The following is a 10,056-nucleotide window of genomic DNA, read 5'->3' as shown; positions in this document are numbered from 1 at the left end:
AGGGGGAAAATATTCTTTCCAATAATGCTGAGAAAGGAATTGAGATTTCTCCCCCAGTTTCCTTCCCCTGACTCATCGGCATATGGTGGACATGGGTGGCTTGAGCATGGAGCACCCTCCTGCACTGGTTGAAACTTGCTTGCCATGTGTGGCCACTGCTGCTTGGTCAGCTTGAGCCATTGTCATCAGCCTGGCTTCCTGGGGACTGTGACACTGCTAAGTATAACAGAACCAGTGGTGGCTTCTTGCTGACACACAGACCAATGGGTGGAATAAATGAATACCCAATTTTGACTCTAGTCTTTAGGTCATTTCTGACACTATAATTGTGGATAATTGTCTTTGCAGAAAAGGAGAGTGGGTAAGTTAAGTGTCCTAAGTGGTACTCAGGCCTGTGCTCATCTCCTCTCTTTCTGCATTACCCTTTGCCTCAATACTTCTGTGTATGAGAAGGCTGTATATTTGGGAACAGCCCTGAAGGATGGCAGCATTTCATAGCAGCCACATGTCTGTGTCTGTGTCCTCACCTTCTTAAACATACCCCAAACTTCTCCTTTGTGCCCTCAATCCAATTGTGGTTTGTCATACAGTATTAGTGGTTTTAATTGTAGTATAACTACAGTGATAGAAGCAACACACAGAGAACAATCCTGTACTGAACCTCACTGCACACTGCTATGCTCACTACACTGTACTGTGCACTGCTATGCTCACTGCACTGTACTGTGCACTGCTGTGCTCACTGCACTGTACTCTATACTGCTGTGCTCACTGTACTCACAGCACTGTACTGTACACTGCTGTGTTCACTGCACTGCACTGTGCACTGCTATGTTCACTGCACTATACTCTACACTGCTGTACTCACTGCAGGCTTTTATCAGCATTGATGGGCTCAGATGCCCTTCTCCTGTGCTGTGTGAGAAAAGGAAAGAATTTGCTGAATCCTCTAGCATCAGCTGCAGTGAAGATATGCAGAATATGGACGGTTTGTATCTGGTGAAGAGAAGACAGCCATTATTAACCCGACAATTTACACTCACCGTAGGAAGACTTTAACTCAAAGCTCAGTCTTACCAAAAAGAAGAAACCAGGAAAGAGAATGGTGGAAGGAAGGGAGGGGAACAACATGACAGGACTCCCTGGACTGCCTTTGCTCAGCTCCTCCCTTCTGTACACTCTGCCCTTCCTTCCCACAGCAGTCCAATGGGCTATGCACTCCCATCTCCATGTTATGTGGATTCCTCCTTCGCTACCCCAAACACTCTGACCCAACAGGCCTCTTACTTGTCTTTAGGATTCACTGTTATTGTGTGCTGACTCAGTTGCTTTCTCATTGCCTCAGCAAAATGCCTGACAGGAGCTACTTAAAAGGGTGTCTTGGTTCACAGTTTAAAGTACAACATCTGTATTAATTCTTGTCTGCTGCTGTGATAAAACACCATGACCAAAGCAACTTGTAAAAGAAAGAATTTATTTTTCTTATAGTACCAGAGGGTTAGAGACGGTAGTGGCGAGATAAAAATGGCAGCAGGATTAGGAATCTGGGAGCTCATGCCTTGAACCACAAGCATGAAGCTGAGAGAGCAAACTAGAAATGGCATGGGGCCTTAATCTCAAAGCCCACCCTACTGACATACTTCCTCCAGGAAATCCACACCCCTAAATCTCACAAAATAGTGGCATCAACCAGGATCCTGGATTCAAATGCCTAAGATCATGGGAGACATTTCTCATATAAATCACTGCACCATCCAATATGGCAGGAAGAGAAAGGATGCAGTGTGGCTGGAGTCCTCACCTACTTGTATATTGGAGGAATGGGAAGCTGAGAGAGAGGAACGCGGGTGCTAGCTGGCTTCCTCCTTTTCCCTTTGATTTCCTCCTGCCTCCCCCCATGGGGTGCACTGTCCACATTCAAAGTGAGTCTTCTCTGAAAATTCCCTCACAGACACCCCCAAGGTAAGTGTTTCTTAATCTAATCAAGCTAACAATCAAAAGGAACCATCAACACTAAAGATGGACAGGGAGTGGGGTTCAGAAGATCTCACAAGAAAGCTGTGAAATTAACACAAAAGATAAACTTGTTGCAAGACAGGGAAGCCTGGAACTGCCTGGCCTGAGACCAGCTGGAACAGGCTGAAGCCACCAGCTCAGGTGCAGAGGCATTCTGCTGTCTAAGGTAACCTGTGGCTTACAAGCTACATGTGACAGAGAGTATAGAAGAAAGCCTGAACATGAAAATAAGCCAGAAAGGCCATGCTGTGCAAATGACCCACAAACCTCCAACCTCACCCCATGTGACAAAGAAGCCCCTGTTCTTCGTTAACACATTTACGTTTCTAAAGATGTCTCTGCTCTCTCCCTTGAAAAAAAGTGCATTCTTTTTAATGAACCTCTTATTTCTCTTGCTATCCAAGTGCTCTGTCTTATCCTTGCTCTGAGACACAAAGACCTGGACATCCCAGTGAGTACCTGGCAAACTCCAGAGCCTACTGATAAGCCTACTGGTGAGCTCGGCAAGAACAAAGGTTTAGTTTCTAATCTCTTAAACTTGCTACTCCTTCCATAAATGCCTGAGAGAAACTTTTCCAAAGTGCAAACCCATGACAGGCAGTTAAGACCCATTATGACATCCACCACTCAAAGACTTCTTTGATAGAACAATGTAGTCATGAGCTATGGTTAGAAGTTAGATACAATCATCAGAGAAATGCAAATTAAAACAACCCTGAGATTCCCACCTCACACCAGTCAGAATGGCTAAGATCAAAAATTCAGGTGACAGCAGATGCTGGTGATGATGTGGAGAAAGAGGAACACTCCTCCATTGTTGGTGGGATTGCAAGCTTGTACAACCACTCTGGAAATCAGTCTGGCAGTTCCTCAAAAAATTGGACATAGTACTACCGGAGGATCCCGCAATACCTCTCCTGGGCATATATCCAGAAGATGTTCCAACTGGTAAGAAGGACACATGCTCCACTATGTTCATAACAGCCTTATTTATAATAGCCAGAAGCTGGAAAGAACCCAGATGCCCCTCAACAGAGGAATGAATACAGAAAATGTGGTACATTTACACAATGGAGTACTACTCAGCTATTAAAAAGAATGAATTTATGAAATTCCTAGGCAAATGGATGGACCTGGAGGGCATCATCCTGAGTGAGGTAACTCAATCACAAAAGAACTCACATGATATGTACTCACTGATAAGTGGATATTAGCCCAGAAACTTAGAATACCCAAGATATAAAATACAATTTTTGAAACACATGAAGCTCAGGAAGAATGAAGACCAAGGTGTGGATAGTTTGCCCCTTCTTAGAATTGGGAGCAAGGCACCCATGGAAGGAGCTACAGAGACAGAGTTTGGAGCTGAGACAAAAGGATGGACCATCTAGAGACTGCCATACCTGGGGATCCATCCCATAACCAGTCTCCAAACGCTGACACCATTGCATACACTAGCAAGATTTTGCTGAAAGGACCCTGATGCTGGGCGGTGGTGGCGCACGCCTTTAATCCCAGCACTTGGGAGGCAGAGGCAGGTGGATTTCTGAGTTCATGGCCAGCCTGGTCTACAAAGTGGGTTCCAGGACAGCCAGGGCTACACAGAGAAACCCTGTCTCGAAAAACCAAAAAAAAAAAAAAAAAAAGGACCCTGATATAGCTGTCTCTTGTGAGACTATGCCGGGGCCTAGCAAACACAGAAGTGGATGCTCACAGTCAGCTATTGGATGGATCACAGGGCCCCCAATGGAGGAGCTGGAGGAAGTACCCAGGGAGCTGGGGGGATCTGCAACCCTATAGGTGGAACAACAATATGAACTAACCAGTACACCCCCAGAGCTCTTGTCTCTAGCTGCATATGTATCAAAAGATGGCCTAGTCGGCCATCACTGGAAAGAGAGGCCCATTGGTTTTGCAAACTTTTTATGCCTCAGTACAGGGGAATGCCAGGGCCAAGAGGTGGGAGTGGGTGGGAGGGGGAGTGGGTGTGGGAGGGTGTGGGGGACTTTTTGGGATAGCATTGGAAATGTAAATGAAATAAATACCCAATAATAATAATAATAAAAGAAGTTAGATACACACACATGCACACGCACACACACAGAGGCATACACTTGTGCATGTGCATGCACACACTGACACACACACACCACTTATGCATTACAGTTCACTGTATAACCCTTCACTGCCTGTCTCCTATGGTCACTGCCCCTAGAAGGAGTGATAGCCTCAGAGGGACTGGGATGCTTTCTTTCTCTCTCCCCTAAAAGCCTGCACTCCTCAGCAACCATACTCTTCCTCCTTCTCTGTCTCCTCCCCTCTCTTTTCCCTCTCTGTCTCCTCCCCCCACCAGTCTCCCCCCCTCTATCTTCCCTCCTCTGTTTACTCCCCTCTTTCTGCTCCCCCCTCCCCTCTGTCTCCTCCCCTCTGTCTCCTTCCTGCCCTTGTGTCCTCCCCTCATTTTCTCTAGACAGTGGGCTTGGAGGGGCAGAAGGAATAGCATCTGGATGCCAACTGTTCAGACACCAAGGATCCACATCACAGCCCCAAGACAACACAGTGCCAAGACATATGCCAGGCATATATGCAAACCCCCAAATCCACTAATATCAATACCCCAATGCCCATTTTTTGCTGGGTATTTACTTTCTTCTGTTGGCTCTACCAGTCTCCTGATGGGGATACTTCATCTTTGTGGCTGTCCATCAAACTGAGCACAGTGCCTGGTGTGGGCTCTATGCTCAGTCAATGTATGTGGAATGAATGGAGTAAAGTGTACAGTCAGTAGAGGGCAGAGCTACGCTGCCGATCTAGTCTCCTGTGCTTCAGTTGAATCACAATAGCTGCCCTTAAAGACTTTTTAATAAGAAGACCTGGTATGCAGAGCATTATTTCATCAGAAAAGAAAAAAGGGAAACTCATTATCTGAGTTTAAATTGATGTTAGAGGTCATGGGGATCCCCTGGCATTCTCCGGTAGTAGACATTCTGTGCCGTGCTGCTGGTGAAGGCAGGCTTGGTGCTGGGGCTTTGTGCAAACTGCATCAGCTGTCTGTAGACACCAGGGTAATGCTTCCCCTTCCCAACCTGTGTGACACAGGGCATGGTGTGGGTGTCCAGTAGAATCTGGAGAAAAGGGAATGGTCCTCACAAAGCCTTTCAAGTGTGGGCTGAAACCGCCTCATAAAATGATAATTAGCCTGAACCCCTCCTTACAATTGTAGCTTCCTTTCTGAGGGGAAAGAGCTAGCTCTAAAGCAGACTGCTGCCCCTCCACGCCTGACAGCCTCCTGCATTTAAGTATGGTGTGTGAGAGTCTTAGTTAGGGTTTCTGTTGCTATGATAAAAACCATGACCAACACAACTTGGAGAGGAAGAGCTTATTTGGTTTACCATTCCATATAACTCTTCATCTCGAAGAAAGTCAGAACAAGAGCTCAGGGTAGGAACCTTAAGGCAGGAGCTGATGCAGAAGCCATGGAGGAGTGCTGTTACTGGCTTCCTCATCCAGCTTTCGTAGAGAGTCCAAGACTGCCCGGCTCAAGGATGGTACCGCCCACAATAGATTACCCCACCTCCCCAATCAGTCACTAACTGAAAAAATGCCCTGCAGGCTTGCCTACAACCTGATCTTATGGAAGCATTTTCACAGTTGAGGTTCCTGCCTTTCTGATGACTTTAGCCTGTGTTGAGTCCACATAAAACTAGCCACTACAGAAACAGTGCTTAGGAAAAGAGATATCAAGATTGACATACGAAAAAAGCCAAGTATATAGAAAGAATGAATGTCTTAGTCAGGGCTTTATTGCACATCATGACCACAGCAATTCTTATAAAGGAAAATATTTAAATAGAGCTGGCTTACAGTTTCAGAAGTTTAGTTCATTGTCATCTTGGCAGAAGTATAGTGGCATACAGGCAGACATAGCACTGGAGATGTAGCTCTGAGTTCTTCACCCAGATTGGCAGGCAGTTAACAAGAGAGATGGTCACAGGGCCTGACTTGGGCATTTGAAACCCCAAGACCCAACCTCAGTGACATACTTCCTCCAACAAGGCCACACCTACTCCAATATGGCCATACCTTCCCTAATAAGGCCACACCTCCTAATGTCCCTCCCTAAGCATTCAAATATATGATTCTATGGGGACCACTCATATTCAAACCATCACTACCATCACTTCAAACACCTCAACCAGGATCTGCACCAGCACCTTCACTCACCCCCACCACTTCCTCTATCTCTCCCACCCCCACCACTTCCTCTATCTCTCCATCCCCACCACTTCCTCTATCTCTCCCACCCCCACCACTTCCTCTATCTCACACCCCCCCACTTCCTCTATCACTCCGACCCCCACCACTTCCTCTATCTCTCCCACCCCCACCACTTCCTCTATCTCTCCCACCCCCACCACTTCCTCTATCTCTCCCACCCCCACCACTTCCTCTATCTCACTCATTCCACCATTTCCTCTATCTCTCCCACCCCCACCACTTCCTCTATCTCTCCCACCCCCACCACTTCCTCTATCTCTCCCACCCCTACTACTTCCTCTATTTTTACCCATCACTGTAGTGATCTATTGCTAATTTCCAGTAATCTTGCTGGTATATGAAAGCCCCGTGCAGGAGCTTACTTACTTAACTCAATTACACATTCCTAGCAGTGAACCCATGTGTGACTTATCTTTTCATTGCTATGACAAAAACACCTAAGAAAAGGAACTCCCAGGAGGAAAGGTTAACTTGGGCTCATGGTCTCAGAGATTCCAGGCATTTCTGGATGGAATGAAGCAGATTATCATGCCAGGGAGCATGTGTGGAGCAAAGATGCTCACCTCCTGACAACTGAAAAGCTTGGAGCAGACATGTGATGTAAGATTCAAGGACATGCCTAACAGGTTTCTATCTTGGATAATAACTTTCTGTGCTGATGTAATAAACCAAATCTAGACAAATTTAAGAAGTATAAAAGCAGGTTTATTTAGGAGCAACTTCCAGGTGAGTTCACTAGTTTCAGAGAATGAGGCCAGAGAAGTGTCCCCATGCAGATGTACAGAGAGAGGGAGCAGAGAGAGAAAGAAAAGGTGAGAGAGAGGGGGGGAGAGGGAGAGAGAGAGAGAGAGAGAAACTCTGGAATGGCTGGGGCCCTTTTATCTGCAGCACACACTTGGTGTATCTGGCAACAGCAGATGAGGATGTAAGCAGCTGCTAGGTCCCTGAAAGTAGGCCAATGAGATCACCTGTATTCCACAATGCCCACCATGACCTTTCTGTCTTACTCGGCCTCCTGTGCTCAGGATTGCATAATTTTCCCATGCTGCCACAAGCTAGTGATGAAGTGACGGGGTCTTTTCCAACTCAGACCCAAACTATAACAACATAAGCACTCCCTGAGTATCCCGAGCTTTTGTCCCCGCCAGCAAAAACACGCTCAGGACAACCGGAATCTTCTGCGGCAAAAGCTTTATTGCTTACTTCTTCAGGAGGCAGAGAGTGAATGGCAAAACCCCGTCCCTTTTATGGAGAATTGTCCTCCGCCTCGGACGTGTCGCTCCCTGATTGGCTGCAGCCCATCGGCCGAGTTGTCGTCACGGGGAAGGCAGAGCACATGGAGTGGAAAACTACCCCAGCACATGCGCAGATTATTTGTTTACTACTTAGAACACAGGATATCAGCGCCATCTTGTAATGTCGAATGTGAGGGCAGCTCCTCACACCTGAGAATTTCTTGAGAGGAATTAGGGTGGCAAGATGGACTAAAGCAAAGCCAATGGGGTGATGGAAACCTCCAGTACCTCTCCCGTGTCACCACCCCCCCCCCCCCGCCCTTCTCCCAGTGCCTTCAACCTGACCTGCATCTAGGGGCAACATTGTCTGGCTGTCCTGGAGGATAGCACAGGAAATAGAACTAGAGGACTTATGTAAGTGTTGCTTTTGCTCAGCCTTGACTGGGCAAGCATGAGAACTTAAGTTCAAATCCCAGCACTGATATAAAAATCAAACTTATGCCTATAACCTCAACACTGGGAGCCAAGGACAGTAGGAACACAACCAACCCCTGACCAGCCAGCCTAGCCAATAGTAAGCTTCCAGTTCAGTGAGAGACTTTTACTGAGCCAATAAGGTACACAATGATAGAAGGCACCCACAGTTCTGCTCTAGACTTCATGTGTCCACACACGGCACACACACACACACACACACACACACCTACACATGACTTCCAAATGCATGCACATGATCACACTAGCATGTTTGCAGAGCATCTGAAGGGCATGTAAACAGAAAAAGCCCATTTTAACACAGTATGTTAGTTGGTTTTCCACAAGGACCTTTGTCCAAAATAAACTGTGGAGAACAGTTGCTGACATAGGCCAAGTGCACTGTTTGCGCTGTATTTCTAAGCTTTAGCCAGTGTGCTATGTAGTTATTACACACTGCACTCACTGCCTAAAATTAAAGGTATTGTACATGAGAGACTATCTGGAAAGTCAGTGTAATGTTTGAGAATATAGGTAACCTGTGGCATAGTAATACTAAACTCACCCGGATTTTCAATCTTGGGATATTCTATAGAAAGTACAGAGTCAAATCGGGTCCTGACTTTAGTCAGGTTAGTCTCTGACTGGAACTACTATCTCCATATATTGGCCATAGTAATTTCCAGCTGATTTCCCAAGCTTTCACTATCTTGGGGGGTGGGGGTGGGGGAGTTATTGAACCTAGAACTTTCTCTTGTTGCTGTGACAACAGACTTGATGGAAACTATTTCAGGAAAGAAGGGTTTGTCTCAGCTCACAGTTCCAGCATGTAGTCCACCATGGCAGGGACATGACACACAGCTGGTCACATTATGTCCTTAGTCAGGAGGCAGAGAGAAATGAATTCTGGTATGCGGCTTGCTTTCTTCTCTGTATGCGGCCCTATGCAGTCTAGGATCCTACCTACCCCACAGAATGGTGCTGCCCACATTTAGGATGGGTGTTCCTACCTTGTTTAACCTGATCCAGATAATCTCTCACAGATGTACAAGGCCAGAGGCCTTTCTCTTTTCTGATTTCAGATCCTGTCAAGTTAATATTAATCATCCCAGGCCTCATGCACACTAAGCAAGTGATGTTCCACTTAACTGTGTCCTGGCCTTCAGGAAACACTTCTCTCACTGATGCTTTGCCCACACAATCTCTCCAGGGCCAACTGCAGCCTCATTGGAAACAGAACTCATCATGGTACAAATATGGCCATGCAACAGGGGTGAAGGCAAGAACTGGCTGAGACTATTGTGCACATAAATTCTGTCTCCTATAGTCACTGTATTTTAGGGATTCCTGAGTTATAGGCTGCATCTTTAATATTCCTGTAAACAACTATGTATGAGACTTAGCCCTGTGTGGCAATATTCGGAGGTGCTAGATAGTGGGGGGCTCTGAGGTCACTCATGGGTTAACCTATTTTTCTATCATGCTTAACAGACTGTGGAAGGTGGTAGAGGCCTCGGGAGGTGGGGTCTAATTTGGAGGAGAAAGTCACCATGGTATGTAATTGAAAGAGAGGCTTTGTCCTCTCCTTGTTTCCTGACTACCATGAAGTGAGCAGTTCTGCCTCCCTCACACCCTGTGTGGTTCTCTGCCTCATCACAGGCCTCAAAACAGTATATTGACAAAAGCATGGTCAGAAAGCTACAAAACTGTGAATCAAAATAAATATTTACTCCCTGGTGTTTTGATGCAGCAATGAAAAGTTGACTAATATGCAGCTTAGGCAACTTTAAGTATTTTCTGCAAAAAGATTGAGTGATGGGGGTGGTAGGAGTAGCTGAGGATGTTAGGAAGTAAAGAAACAAGAATCATTTTTAAACAAATATTCATTTGGTAAGAGTATATAGCACTAAACTATATACAGTATAGCTTGAGAAAGCCTAGTGAAAACACAGCTTTGACGCTCGTTTAGCTAAAGATTGCCAGCAGATTTTCAGGCCTGTGCAACACAAGTGAGCATTCCGAGTGATGGCTGAGTACTCCATAATCTCTTTTT

The sequence above is a fragment of the Mus caroli genome, unplaced genomic scaffold, assembly GCF_978045245.1.
Source record: "Mus caroli unplaced genomic scaffold, Mus_caroli_1 scaffold_11, whole genome shotgun sequence".
Classification (NCBI taxonomy): Eukaryota; Metazoa; Chordata; class Mammalia; order Rodentia; family Muridae; genus Mus; species Mus caroli.
The sequence above is the reverse complement of the archived record's forward strand: the minus strand, read 5'-3'. Positions refer to the sequence as shown.